Source organism: Marmota flaviventris, chromosome 2, assembly GCF_047511675.1.
Source record: "Marmota flaviventris isolate mMarFla1 chromosome 2, mMarFla1.hap1, whole genome shotgun sequence".
NCBI classification, from domain to species: Eukaryota; Metazoa; Chordata; class Mammalia; order Rodentia; family Sciuridae; genus Marmota; species Marmota flaviventris.
This window is the reverse complement of record NC_092499.1, coordinates 102,710,211-102,726,270: the sequence shown is the minus strand read 5'-3', so window position 1 is coordinate 102,726,270 and position 16,060 is coordinate 102,710,211.

Genomic DNA, 16,060 nt, shown 5'->3' with positions numbered 1-16,060 from the left:
ACCTTTTTAATATTCATGAAGTTGTTTAGAACAGAAGTACAAAAAGTTGCCTTAAGAGTTTCTTGTATTTTATCAGTTAACTATTTTGACATACAGTATCTTACCAAAGGTTTTTTTTTTTTTTTTTTTTTTTTAATGTAGTTTTTGTTTAGGGATAAATATTCAGAGCTTGACCCACCCAATTTGTTGTTTTCTTTAGTTCTTAGGAGAATTTGGTACTCTCTTAATCTTCCTTCATTGTCAGTTCTGTGAAGAAGAATGCTAACTCGTGGAGTGAGTTAATCCTCTTGCTGGTTTGAAATCAGCAAATTGTTTACTTAGCCACATAGAATAGGCCTTCTCTCAGCCAGGAGACAGTTATCTAGATGTGGAGCAGTGGGAAGGGATAAAAATAAACATGATATAGAGAGAGGGGGCCCATAGCCTTTTAAAAATACTTTTTTCAAATTTTCTGGAAATGACTTCTGAGTCTCATTTTAAAAGGAATCTTAATGGGTTTCCCCTTGAAATCTTTTGTTTATAAATGGGGCAGGGTCATGTTAAATTGTGGTCTAAAAGCAAAGAATTTTGCTGAATAATAGTCCCAGTGTTGTCATCCTAATGACTGATGATAAACATCTTTGGGTTTGTTTTTTTTTTTAATCCATGGTTGTGGCCAAGGTGGATGTGTTCAGAAGCAGACCAACATGAAGTGCCAGCAGCCATTTCTGAACTAAAGTCAAAGTCCCCTTTAGTTATCTAATACGGGCTTCATGGCAAGACGAGAAATGCAGAGCTTTAGGTGAACAATCTGAGGCAAGGAAAGATGCTGCTCCTGCCTTTATAGCTCCTGTTTTATACTACCTCCTTTTAAAGTTATTCTAGTGTTATTATTATTTTTTTTTCCTGTACTCAGGGAACATTTCGTTACTTTTGAGCTGCCTCATGGAAGCATGGGCAAATTGACAGGGTATGGTGTTTTTTAAGTTCATAAGTAGAAGTATGTGGGACCAACTTTATCAGTATCTAAAATCAAGGAGTACAATGAGATTGTGTTGCTTTTAAACTAAAAAGGCAAACAGAATCTAAAGATGAAATGTACATCATAATTATGAAGGTGTATCTAAGACTATATGAATTTGACTGTTAACTGCTTAAAAAGATGATCTGAAGGAATTGGAGGAACTGCTGCCTTTGAGGAAAGTATTCTGTTTGTTTGGTTACTGATAAATAGGTCCTTAGTTACCATAGAACTTTAGGGTATAACTATTTGCTAATTATTTACCAGTGCATTTTTTACCTTTTCGTTTTGTTCTTATGCAGACTTTTTCATAATAATCCTATTACCAAAGAATTTTCAGTAGAAAGTGAAATTTTGATTTAAATTCCCCCCAAATTGAATTAGCTAGAAACATCTATAAATATGAAGCATATACAAGTAGTTACTAACCCAGAACAATAGGGTTTATATGGATTGTTGTAGTAAAATAGATTAGTGATGTTAACTACCTTATTGTTACCAGAGCATTTAAAATAAGTTATAATACTTTCTTTACCAGCAGATAGTTCCAAAGAATTTTAAGTATAATTTTTTTCTTCAGCAAGTGATTCAGCTCTACAGTATTAAAGTATTTTTAAATTGTTGAAATTACTTGTTGGAGAGAAAAAAAATCTTTTTACCAAAAATAAATATTTTGGTCTCATTGAATAAAATATTTAGTGTGCAGCAAAGACTTCTTCTTAAGTGGCCAAAGCAAGCTTTTTTGAAGTCTGAAGTATGAAATTATAACTAAAATGTTGCATAGTATTACTTCATGGTGTATCAACTCCAAAGGGGCTAATATGCAAATGGTAACTATTTTCTTTCCAAAGATTTATTTGCTATAAGTACTGATACATGCATGCCATTTTTATGCCAAATGTTACAAGATACTGCTCATCAGTATTTTCATACCAAAGACCATTAAAATATATAGTTTAGCCTGTAAGTAAATAAAGATGAGCAGATTTGAAAATTTATTTAGAGGTGGATAGGGAATTTAGCTTTAGTAGCAAAAGATATCAAAGGGCTAAGTTTACATAATTAAAAGCAATACACAGTTATATTGGTATTTATCAGTGTTTTTAGTCAAGTATTTTATACCAGCAAATTTAAAAGGAAAAAACCAAAGATATTTAAGGTTACCTCTGCATATAGGCAAATTTAGTTGTACATTAAACCCTTGTTTCTAGTTTTTATGTTAAAGAAACATGTGTCTCCAGAACCCAGTCTGTGTGCAAATAGCATACATAAGGTCTTTCCATTGACTCTGCTGATTCAGCCACAGGAAGTTTTTGCCAAATGGTGTGATACTTTCTTAAGTACCTGGAGTATAAGATGTCAAAAGAAATATCAGCAAGCCTTTCCATTGCAGAATATTATGGTAACTCCTGAATTAACCTCTTCCTACTTAAACCATCACCTGATTAACTCAGATGGTTTGAGGCAGCCTCTTAGCAATAGGAATATTCTCATTGGCAAACAAGTCATGTCACTGTTTAAGTGGGTTGTGTTGATATATCTGTGCTTTAAAGTTGTTGAATTGAAATTTCGCTTATTAGATTGAGATGTTTTTATTGCATCAAAGGAGCCTGATTTTCAAACTTCAGGGGAACCTTAGGCAAAGGAAAATAACACACGTGAAATCTGGACTTTCATATGATTAGCCTCAAAGCAGAGACACAAATTTTCCAGTAAGTGACTTTAAAAAATCAGATTTGCCATACCAAGGAAATTAGATCCTTGGTGAAATGCTATACTTTTATTTGCCTTTGCTTCAAACAGAGCAATTCTAGCAATGGGAACAACGACAGTGGTTTGCATGTTTGTTTTGGCTTTGTTAAGGACACCTGCCAGAAACTTGCGCACTTGGGCATAGTTGACAACTCAGGATCATTGTTCACATTCATACAGTGATACTTTGGAAATAATTCAGTGTGTCACAACAAGGTAGAATTAAAAGTGTCATTTTTATTTTAAATGCAAGAATACCTAGATATGATCCTGCTTCAACAATGGCTATAGTGATTCACTAGTATACTTTTTTTTTCATTGAATGTAAGTTTTGAATATGAATGTTAAAAAAAAAAGTTTTCAACTATACCAAAAGTCATAATGTTTCTAAGACTAAATGTGTGTTTTTTGCAGACTTCATTTCTGAGAATTTGCCACATGGATCTCTGTTAAAATTGTTTTGGTTTAATAGTCAAAATAACTTTTGCAATCTGTGAGCACGGAGTAGTGGGTTCTGGAAACGACCATCCACAACCAGTTGTCTAATTGTTGTTTTATTAATGTTTAGAAGAACATAATCATAGAATTACCTGTTAAGTTGAACTGTGCTCTGGACATAAGATCACACAGGCTAATACAATGTGTGTGTTTTCAGGCTTCAAGCTTCTCAGTTTTCCTTTTTAAGCCCTTGAAAGGTGTTTAAGATTAACATGACAGCCTTTGATTTTTACCAGAGAATTTATTATTTTTCTAGGTTTTAAAGGCTGTATGTAAACTCCTTCGTCTGTCTTGAAAGCTAGCAATGCAGCACCTCTTCTGATGCTGCTTCCATTAATTATCATCTCTTTTTCTGACTCCAACAGAGAAAGATTCTCCAATTTTAAGGATTCATGTGATTAGATTGGGCCCACCTTGACCATCTATCCCACTGAAGTCCCTCAGTTTATTCACATTTGCAGAATTACTTTTGACATGTATGGTATCATATTCACAGGTTCCAGGGATTTGAGCATGAACTTCCACAGGTGGTCATTATATTGCCTCCCACAGATAAATTATGTCTGTGGAATTCTGGCCCCTTAACATGTCTATGGTATCCAAGAGATTGTAGATCTGAGGTCTTGTGCCCCTTGGAGATGTTTAAAATTCCAAAGACATAAAAACTGTGACCCTGTAGCTTATCAAAAGTATGCGTTAAACTTTCTAAGATACTTGGAAAAACAATTCAGCTTTAAGCTTTTTGAATATGTTTTTCCCAAAATAACACCTGAGGTCTGTGGTTTAAGAGAACGTTTCCTAAATATTTGCCTCTAACTTTATGGAATTTCATCAAAAATTTTTGGAAAGCTTTTCTACTTTTCACTTCAGTGATAATCATGTTGATGGAGGAGTGTTGGGGAAAGGCCTCAAAAAAAATACGGACTCAAGAGTAGATGAACAAGACCAGGCTCAAGTTCATTATTTGTTTTCTTTTGAAAATGCATTCACAACATGCAGCCTTTCTAACTTGAAGCCCAGTTTCTCTCTCCAGCTTGGACAGCCACTGAATGTTTGGTTTTCAGTTCTGGCAACTCCCACATTCCCAGTCGTCACAGAGGCTTGCCTCACAGCATCTCTGTCTCCTAGAACATTTCCTCTTGTTTGTCATTATTGACTTCAGTTGTCCTTTCCCTAGAAAGCTTTAGATCCCAAAGCTCTAGTTTATTTTATTCTGAATCATTTCAAGTCTACCACCTCTTTTATTTTTGAAGGACAATTTCTAATTCTACCCTCATTTTCAGCATTTCAAATAAAGAGATAAAACTGTCTCCATCATGGGGTAAAGACTAGGATCATATTCTGAGTAAAGATAAACAAGCTGGTCATTTTATGGCCTCTCCTTCCTCTTCTGTTGTCTAGGATGGAATTCTGCCTTTCACTGAGCAATCTGCAGTGTGTCAAGCACGGGCTTCATCCCTGAGAACTGCCGAACACTGCAAAGACAGTATTATCCCCATTTTAGGGATCATAAAGCTAAGGTTCCTGATACCTTGCCAGAGGTCACAGCCAGTAAGTGGATTAGCCAAGTTATAAACCCAAGTTGGCCAACTCCAAAGTTTATAGGATTTCCACAGCGATAGACTGTCTCCCCTAAGAAAATAACACTTAATTACCTACACTCAAAAGTGCCCTCCCCAGTGGGACCAGATACAACTTTTGATCTTTGTGTCTGTGAATACCAGATTATGTCAACACAAGCTGTCCACAAAGTAATAACCAACTTACCAAGAGGAGTCTTAGTTGTGTCCATTTATTCACAGGAGTTATTGAGGATGTACTGAACTGGAACTGCACCCCTTGTCGTCCCCCACCCTCTTCTTCAAAACCTTCCCTTTATGCCCATGCTTGTCCCTAGATTTTCTTTAGAAACTAGGTAGACTCAAGTTTCTGAAGTCCTCTAATCAAACATTTCCTTGTTAGAGTAGGTTTTCAGAATTGGATTTTACCTTTTGAAATTTTCGATAGCCCCATAGCTGACATTTTTTTTTTGTTAGATCTAGAGGCAAAAGTAGTTTTTATGTGAATACAGGCTGATGAATTATTCACATTCATTTAGGAGAGAACAAAATTGAGGGAGAGTTGCATCATAGACTAAGCATAAGGTTTTTAGCACCTTAGTTATAGTTTTTTTGTTTGTTTTTGTCATTGTACTATATTGGGGATCAAACCTAGGGCCTGGTACATGCTAGACTAGTGTTCTGCTGAGCTACACCCTAGCCCTTCAGTTCTAATCTCAACCATTTTAGGAATTGTTTGGTAGGAAAGCTCTTCATCTATTTCTCTTCCTTCTTTATCATATAATGAGAATAGTTTGTTACACAGAATGAAGGAAATGATACTTAAAATAAAATTCAAGTATAAATAATTATAATCTGAAAGTATCTGTGAGGCCATGAAACATATCTTTTGGATTTTTTCTTTACAGATCAACCTTTCCAGTTATGTATTTGTATTTCTTGTACGTGGGCACACACACATACACGCGCGCACACACACACACACACAAATGATAGGGAAAAAGTAGTTAGTAAAACATATAACCTGGGATTTAAACATTCATCTGTAATGTGGGTAAATTCACAAGAGGAGATGGGAATTAGCTGTACTTTTCTGAGTACTAATTTTGAAATCATCCCAATTTAGACAAATTTTGATACCTTGGCTTTTAAAGGGTTAAAGAGGAAATTTGAGGAGAAAAGTGCAAATATAGAATTCTTCTCTAACATCTACTTTTTCAAGAGGAGCCTTTTTGACATTTTTGCAAACTATTCAGAATGAATGAATTTTGCATAGGGCAATACGTACTGTCACCTAAATCTGATGTATTAAAATCTATATTGAAGGCCCATTGGAAAAAATTATGATTGTCATTCTTTTTTCAGAGAAAGGAAATATTTTGCCTAACTTTTTATTGTACAATCCAGTATCACTCTTAGTGTAATACATAATATTCTAAAAAGTTTTACAGATTTATGCAAGTTTATATCTTGAAAGTAATTTATGGTATATAGGTACAAACAAGTCTTGGCTTATAAACTTTTTATTTTGTAATTTGTTACAGAAATTTATTTTCTACAGAACTGTCTTTAAAAATCATACATATTGAGAAAAATTTCCTTAAATTATACTGCTAATCATTACTGTATTCTGGATATCTATTTTGTTTGCAAATGAAAATTATTATTAAGATTAACAACTTGAGCCTGTTCTAGGAAATTACAAAACCTGAACACACACACACACACACACATTGCTTTAGCCTATCAGAGTAAAGGACTGTGTTAAGAAATTTGTCTGTTTGTTGCTGTTGTTGACAGAATTTTATGTCTGTATGTGTAGGATTTTTTTTTCTATTTTCTTCAAAGATGTGAATTTAATGAAAGTGTGGGAGCCAGTTAAATTATTTTATAGTATGGGTGTTCTGGATCCTACCACTCCATATACCATTTTCTTGTAAGGGCAGCATTTGCAGACTTGCTAATGGACTGTGGAGCTGAGCTATATTAATTTTATACTTGACTCAGGGGATCAGCTCTGTAAACTCCATTGCACGAAGAAAGTGAATGTTTGCCTTGATTTTGAATGTACTTTTAAAATGTCTTCTTAAAACATTTTGTTTAATAATGTGGGTTTGTTTTCTTTTTTCTAGCATCATAGTAAATATTTTTTAGTATTTTTTCCCTCCCCCAGGGTAGTTTATATTCTACCCTTACAGGTCATGCCAAAAATTAATAAAAGTTTAAATGCCAAAATGTTTATGAAACTGCTGTCTAAATACTGATTGATTGCACAGTTTAAATAAAAGTTTTCCTTTAGTTAAAAAAGAAAAGCCTGTGTTTTCTTTTACTCTTCAGTTTTCTTTTGGAGAATGGAGAATGGAAACTCTTCATTTTGAAGAATGGTGGCTCTCATACCCTGGGATAGGATGATTGTAGAGTGTACTCCAAGCACTAGGAATAAGCCTACTTGAGGCATTTAAGAATTGTTTTCATATGGCATTTCCTAAATAGGAGCAAGGAAGAAGAATTTTCCCATTCCAGTAGATGGTTGCTCACTCAGGAAGGCTGTGAATTTGTACAGATAGACACAGTTCTAATTTAGGATAAAGGGGGTTTTTTTTGTTTTGTTTTTAGTATCAAAATGAAAATAAAAATAGTAAAAAGAATCCTAAAATGCTTCCACTAAAAATATCTAGAAATGACTGATATAATATAAAATATGAAATAATGACTAAAACAAGTTTTAAAGACATAAATTCTTATTTGAAAAAACGAACTCCACTACTATGATAATCACTATGGAAGCTCCTCAAAAGACTAGGCATGTTACCACCATATGACCCACCTATACCACTCCTGGGTATTTATCCTGAGGATTTAAAGTCATCTTACTACAGTGATGCATGCATACCCATGTTTACAGCAAGACAGTTCACAACAGCCAAATTAGGAACCAGTGTAGGTGTCCATGAATGGATAAAGAAAATGTGATATATATATACACACACAGTGGAATTTTACTCAGCCATAAAGAAAAATGAAATTATGTCATTTGAAAGAAAATGGATGCAACCAGTGACCATTATGTGAAGCAAAGTGTCAAAGGTTAAAGGTCATGTTTTCTCTCATGTAGAAGCTAAAGAAGGAAAAAAACAGGTGAGGGTGGATCTCACGAAAACCAAAGGGAGATAAGTAAAGGAAAGGGACCAAGGGTGAGAGATGGGGAGGGAGGAGGGGGAAGTGCTGGGGAGTGGTATTGGCCAAATTATATTGTGTATTGTGTGCACATACAGATATGTAACAAATCCTATCAGTATGTATGATTATTTTATCCCCCCAAAATGTGGGGATAAAATAAACTCTAGGTTTGGAAATGAAATGGGAACTAAAAAACAGCAGTAACTTCTTGAAATGGTATTGTGCTTACTGGAGAACATGAAAGAAGGAATTAAACATAAGAACAATAAACTATGTTTAAAAAATACAAGTAAATTAGAAATAAAAATGAATATAATTTCTAGATATAGTCATTGGATTTTTGAAACTTTGTTAAATATATCAAACACAGTGAAAGAATATGCTAAAATAAGGAGATACATGAGGATACTAGACAGTGTAGCTCAGAGAGATAAACAGAATATAAAGCAGGTAAATGAAGACATTTAATATACATCTGGCAACTACTATAAAAATGAAAGGCTAAAGAGGTTGAAGGATAAACAATAGTCAAAGAGAAAACAAAAAAAAAAATCCTCAGATTCAGGAAATACAAGCATCAATCTGGAAATACAAAATTAAATCCACACCAAGACACATTCTAGTGCAATTGTAGAACAACAAAGAGAAACTAAAAGACAGCTAGAGAAAAACAAAAAGATTGTGCAAAGAAAATTTCTCATTGGCAATAAAAGCAGCAAGAAGATTGTGAATAATATTTTCAAAACAGCCAGGTGTGCATAGCTTACTGTTACTTGTATTCTTGATAATTGCCATTCTGACTGGAGTGAGGTGAAGTCTTGGAGCAGTTTTGACTGGCATTTCTCTCATTGCTAGATATATTGAACATTTTTTCATATATTTGTTGATCGATTGTGTATCTGATTTTTTTTTAATATATTTTATTTACATTTTTTAGTTCTCGGCAGACACAACATATTTGTTTGTATGTGGTGCTGAGGATCGAACCCGGGCCGCACGCCTGCCAGGGGAGCGCGCTACCCTTGAGCCATATCCCCAGCCCCAGATTGTGTATCTTCTGTGAAGTGTCTGTCAGTTGCTTTGCCCATTTATTGATTAGGCTATTTGGAGATTAGTGCTATATCTGATGTGCGTGATATAAAGATTTTTTTTTTCTATTCTATAGGCTCTCTCTCCATATTATTGATTATATCCTTTGCTGAGAAGAAGCTTTTTAGTTTGAACTCATCCCATTTATTGATTATGATTTTATTTCTTGTGCTTTAGGAGTCCTGTTAAGGAAGTCAAGTCCTAAGCCAACATGATGAGGATTTGGGCCTACTTTTTTTTCTGTTAAATGCAGGGTCTCTGGTCTAATTCCTAGGTCCTTGATCCACTTTAAGTTGAGGTCTGTGCAGAGTGAGAGATATGGGTTCAATTTAATTTTGTTACATGTGGATTTCCAATTTTCCCAGGACCATTTGTTGAATAGGCTTCTCCATATATTTTTGATATGTCAAAATACATTCTACTAGGGCTGGGGATGTGGCTCAAGCGGTAGCGTGTTCGCCTGGCATGCATGCGGCCCGGGTTCTATCCTCAGCACCACATACAAACAAAAATGTTGTGTCCGCTGAAAACTAAAAAATAAATATTAAAAAAAAAATACATTCTACTGTCATTTACAACTAAAAAGAACAAATAAAAAATTTTGGAAAGAATGTTCAGATTTGAAATGATTAGAGTATGAGAGCTATAATCTCATCGGTGGATTAATCCATTTGATGGATTAAAAATTTGAATGGATTACTGGGTGGTAGCTATAAGCAGGTGGTACATGGCTGAGGAAGTAGTTCACAGGGAGCATGAGTTTGGAGGTCTATATCTATATCGTCCCTGGCTCCTCAGGTGCTATCTGCTTCCCAGCTGCCATGAGCTGAGCAACTTTCCTCTTCCACACTCTTCCACCATGATGTTCTGCCTGACCTCCAGCCATGTCAATGGAGTCAGCCAACCATGAGACAGAGACTTCTGAAACCCCGAGTCCAAAATGAACTTTTCCTCCTCTAAATTGTTCTTGTTAGATGTGTTGGTCACAGTGATGAAAAGCTGACTTTTCTTAAAACTGTGCTAAGTGAAAGAAGTTAGTGAAAATGCCACACATGTATGATTCCATTTGTAAGAAACATCCAGAAAATGTGAATCTATAGAGACAGAAAGTAGATTAGTGGTTGTATAGGACTGGAGTGTTTTCAGGAATGGGGAGGTGATCATTAGTGGGTAGGAGTTTCTTTTAGGGTAATGAAAATGTTCTACAATTGTGATGGTTGCACAACTGTGTAACTATATACTAAAGACTTATTGAAATGTAAACTTCAAGTGAACATACTGTATGGCATGTAAATTACATCCTAATAAAGGTTTTGTTAAAGCCATGATGAATAAAATAATAGAGAAATGTGAGTAAATGTAAACTAGAATTAAAATATTAGATGCCAATAAACAAAGATTAAAAGAAAATAAGCAGTCAAAATACTATACTATTCTCTTATTAAATAAAAAATCAAAGAGTAAATAATATAGAATGTATAATTCTTAATTTAGATAGTAAAGGAAAAACACATCAGCTTAATAGAAGACAGGAAAAGAGGAGGGGAAAGCAAAGAGATATCGAAGGAAAAAGTAATACAGTTGGGAAAGTACAATTATCTCTGTAGTTATAAAAAAGTAAACTGTCACTTTGGAGATTAGATTAGAAAATGATCTTGGTATTATCTATTTACAGCCTACAGTGTAGACACACTTAAAACGTAATGAGCCCCAAATTGAGACAAGTTGTAGGGTATAAGATAAACACACAAAACTCAGTTGCACTTCTGTGAACAGTGCAATGAACAGTCCAGAAAGGAAATTAAGAAAGTAATCTCTTTTACAATAGCATCTAAGAGAATAAAATACCTAGGTATAAATATAATCAAGGAGCTGACTTGGTTAGATTATGCACTGAAGATTTGTACACTGAAGACTATAAAACATTGCTAACAGAAATTAAAGACCTAATTTGAAAAAGATATCCCATTTTTATGAGTAGAAAGACTTTATAGTATGTGTCAATAGCACACAAAGCAATCGATGTAATCCTTATTAAAATTCTAACAGCCTTTTTACAGAACTGGAAAAGCCAATCCTAAAATATGAATTTTCTTTTTTTTTTCTTCTTTATTTCTTGTTGTTGTTGTTGTTTGTTTTGTACAGGGGATTGAATGCAGTGGTATTTTACCACTGAGCTATATCCCCAAAACTTTTTATTTTTTATTTTGAGACAGGGCTTTTCTAAGTCACTGAGCATGGCTTCAAACTTACAATCTTCCTGCCTTAGTCTCCTGAGTTGCTGGGATTGTAGGCATGCACCACCAGTCCTGCCTTCAAATGAAACTCTAAGAGGACCCATATGAACGAAAACAATATTGAAGAAGGACAAAAAATACACATGCTTCCTGATTAAAACTTACAACAGAGGTAAAGTAATTAAAACAATGTGATACTGACATAAGGATAGGCATATAGACTACTAGAATGGAATTGAGAATCCAGAAATAAACTCATATATGTATAGTCAATTGATTTTTGCCAAGGGTGTAAAGTATATTCAATGGAGAAAAAACAATATGACCATCAAGAATTAGAACAGAAAATATAGGAAAAAAATACACTAAACAAAGCTGAATCATTGTAAATGATATAAAGAACTACTCATTAAGATCAAATGTAATTTTGCACTTGAAGGCACCTAACAACTTTAGCTTCCAAATACATAAAACAAAATTAAAATACATCATATGATAGTGGGATATTTTAACTCAACTTTCTGAATTTACAGGTAATGCATCCCCAAGAATATTGAATATTTGAACAGTATATTTAACAAACTTGAATTAATGAATATATTAAAAAAACTCTGCACTCCAGAAAAAGATAATACACGTATTTAAAGAATGAGCAGAAGATTTTTTATTATGAGTGTTGTCTATACTGAAAATTTGAACAGATCCCAAAGAATATCCTAGAGGCTATGTTCTTTAACTGTAAAGCAACAAAATGAAAGAAGAAAACAAAAATGTCATATATTCTGAAGTTTCAAAACACTTCTAAATCAGAATGAAAATAAAGTAGACTGAAAATTAAGACAGATATCATAACTTGTGGTACACAACAAAGAGCATCTAGGAATATAGTCTTAAATACATATATTAGAAATGCAGAAAGACATTAAAAAATTAATGAGGCAAATGCCAAAATCAAAAGGTCAGAAAAAAGATTAAGAACAGTGCTCCTTGGAAGCCACAGGCTGTGACTTACTGACATGCAATTACAAGGAGCTTAACTGAACAAGGATGCCTGTTTCTCTGCTCTGAAACCCTTGCCCACCTTTATGCTGAGGTTATGTTTCCCAGGGACTACAGCCCAGCAATGCCTGAATGGGGCAGGATCACTCAGGCAGTTTGCTACTGGAGACACAGAACTCCTCTGCTCATTTTGTCTGGAGTTTTCCCAGCAATGACCCAACAAATCACTGCATGGACCACACATCAGACCAGGACTCTTGCTCCTTCCTTCCCTCTCCTTTGTTGCCTGATGGAGCTCTCAGCCCTCCCTGGTTTGTTCTCATTTTCTCTCACAGGTATTCACCCTAAATATTCTTTGTATTTTTAATCCCACTTTGGTGACTATGCACCCTCCAAATAAAAAGAAAGAAAAACAGCTGAAATTAACAACATTGAGTAAAGAGGAATAACAATCTAATAAAAATTTAAAATATCTAGCCAAATTAAGCAAAAGGATGAAAAAGAGAAGATGCAGGTAACTAATATTACGTATTAAAATGAGCACACTTAAAAGCACAGATACAGTAGATATTCTTAAATGTGAATAAAATACCATAACCAATTTAATGTCCACACATCTGAAATAAAATGCATTCAATGGACAATTTTCTAAGGGAGAATAAAGTAACCCTGGCTGTCCATTACTGAACACATTTAAAAATGAATTCCCAGGAACCACTTGTAGACAGTTTCATTTTAACACATGAGAAATAAGAAAGCAGGCATTGATTTTGGAGGGTGGGGAAGTGATGAGGGTGGGTCCTAATAGTGCAGTCAGAATTGAGAAATACTGCTCTAAGCTTATGAACTTGAAATAAATTGTGGGGTTTTTTGTTTGGTTTTTGGTTTTGTTTGTTCACCCCTACAGCCATTCATGATGGCTCATAATTGTTTCTAGCTACTTGGGGGGCTGAAGCAGGAGGATCAGAAGTTCTAAGGTCATTCTGGGCAATTTAGTGAGACCCTGTCTCAAGGGTGAAAACAAACACAGATTGGCTAGGGAGGTAGCTCAAAGGTGGAGCACACCTAGGTTAAATCCCCATTAGCGCAAAAAAAAAAAAAATTACCCCTACTTACATATCCTATTTGTATACACAAAATCCTTAATGATGGTTTTATGGTTTTATAAGCAACTTCTAATAAAACTTTCCAAAATAGAGATTATACCTATGTTATAATTTAAATATGAGATCAGAGGTAAAGTGACTCATTGTGAGAGCTGTAACCTAGTCAGTTCATCCCAGTTTGAATGATTGGTGGTAAGAGTGTTCCCGCTGTTGACCGGTGACGAGTCCTTGCTTCCCCAATGTTGAAGAATAACACCAGAGAAGCACGCCGAGGCAAGGTCAGAGTAGAAATTAGAAGTTTATTAAAGGACAGCAGAAAAGACTTCTCCCGGAGGAATAAGGGGACCCAAGAGGTGGAATCCGTGGAAGTGCCGTTGTCTCCCCTTTTTATAGTTCTTTCGTGATGGAATGTAGGTTGGAAGGCCCGAGGGGTGGGACACAGGTGGGCCAAACAAGTAATCTGGGCAGGAAGGACTTCATTAACATTTCTTTGGACTCCCAATGGGGTAAAATTGGGAGTTCATAACCAACTTGAATCTAATGTATGAAATATGATATGTCAATAGCTTTATAATGTTTTGAACAACCAATAAAAAAAATAAAATAAATATACACAATGGAATATTACTCAGCAGTAAAAGAGAATAAAATCATGGCATTTTCAGGAAGTGGATGGAGTTGGGGAATATAATGCTAAGTGAAGTTAGCCAATCCCCCTCAAAAACAAATGCTGAATGTTGTCTCTGATATGAGGATGCTGGTCCATATGGGGATGGGGAGGAGCAGGGGAGGAATAAAGGACCTTTAGCTAGGTAGGGAAAAGGGGATGGTGGGGAAGGAAGTGGGTATGGGGGAAGGAAAGATAGTGGAATGAGATGAACATCATTACCCTAAGTATATGTATGAAGACACGAATGGTGTGACTTTACTTTGTGTACAACCAGAGACATGAAAAATTGTGCTCTACATGTGTACTGTAAATTGAAATGCATTCTTCTGTCATGTATAACAAATTAGAATAAATAAATAAATTTTAAAAATTGAAAAAAAAAAAAAAAAAAAAAAAAAAACATTTCTTTGGGATGGACTTTGGGCCTAGGGGCTTTTCTGGGACTTCATTTCATTAACATTCCATGAGTTGTCCTGAGTTTCTCGGAATCATTGTCAGCATGGCCTCCATTTTAGATCTTACTCGATCTTAGACTCGATTTACCTAACTACACTGACTACCTAACTTTAAATCTGGCTTCAAGAGTAGGCAGGTAGGGTATTGCTGGAGGAGATGGGTCACTTGGGGGCATGTTCTGGAAGGATGCATCTTCCCCACAGCCCATTCTCATCCTTTTTCTGTGCTTGCTTGTTGCCAGCAGGGGAGCTGCTTTCCTCCGCAGAGTCCTGCCTCCATGATGTGCTGCCTCAACTTGGGCCCAGAGCAATGATGGAATCTGTGGTCTATGGACTGAGACCTCTGAAACTGAGCCACAAATAAACTTTTACTCCTTTAAGTTGTTTTTGTCAGTTGTTTCAGTCATTGTGATGAAAAAACTGATTGAAACAACCTACTTTATATTAACTGTTTCATAAATAGAAAAAGAAAAAAAATTATTTTAAGGTGGAACAAAGTTAATACCAACACAGGACAAAGAGCTGTAAAGATGAATTATAGACTATTTAAACTTACGAGTACAGATGCAACAATCTTAAATATTTGCAGAAAGAAATAAAGTATTACCCAGTATTGGTTTTATCCCAGGAATAAAAGGGTGTTTTGATGTCAGTTCATTCATGGAATCTAGAAAATTAATAAATTAAAGAAAAACAATTTGAGTGTTTAAAAGGAGGAAGAGAATTTGGTAAAATTCTACTTCCATCATTTTTTAAAAAAGAAAAAGTTTTGAGTGAACTGTAAGTGAAAAACAACCCTATAGCAGACATCACACACAAAAAGGGACAGGTCCAAAATGCTTGCTTTTACCATCTCTATTCAACAAGCATCATGTGGTATGCAGGTAAACTGCAAAGGAAAAAAACGAAACTGTAGTAACATGCATATAATTGGAAATCCAAGAAAGTCAATGGACAAACTATGATTCCAAATAGAAGAATTAAATAAGATTGTGAGAAGATCAGGTATACAAAGTACAACAGAGTTTCTGTATACCAGCAACAAAAACTTAGAACATGTAGTTTTTTAAAATAAGGTATAATTTACCATGTAAACAACAATTAAGAATATATCTCAAAAATGTGCAAAATTTAACAGAACAAATTTAAAAAACTATCAAAATATATATTTGAAGAAATATTTAAAAGGAAAATAGCACATGTTTATACATATATTCATAGTCAATTCATATACATTTCTTTTTTTTTTTTTTTTTTGACAGTGCTGCGGATTGAACCCAGGGCCTTATGCATGCCAAGCAAGCACTCTACCAGTTGAACTATATCCCCAGCCCTCAATATATACATTTTTTAAAGTTGATAATTAGGAAAATTCAAACTTTGATGTTATTCAGCTCTCCTTAACTCCCTTCAATCTTCATCTCTTTCTCTCTCAATCTTCTTCAGTTTCAGTTTCCTCCAGCTGAGCCTCACTCACAAGAGCTATTATATCCATCAAGATATTGATTATTAAGC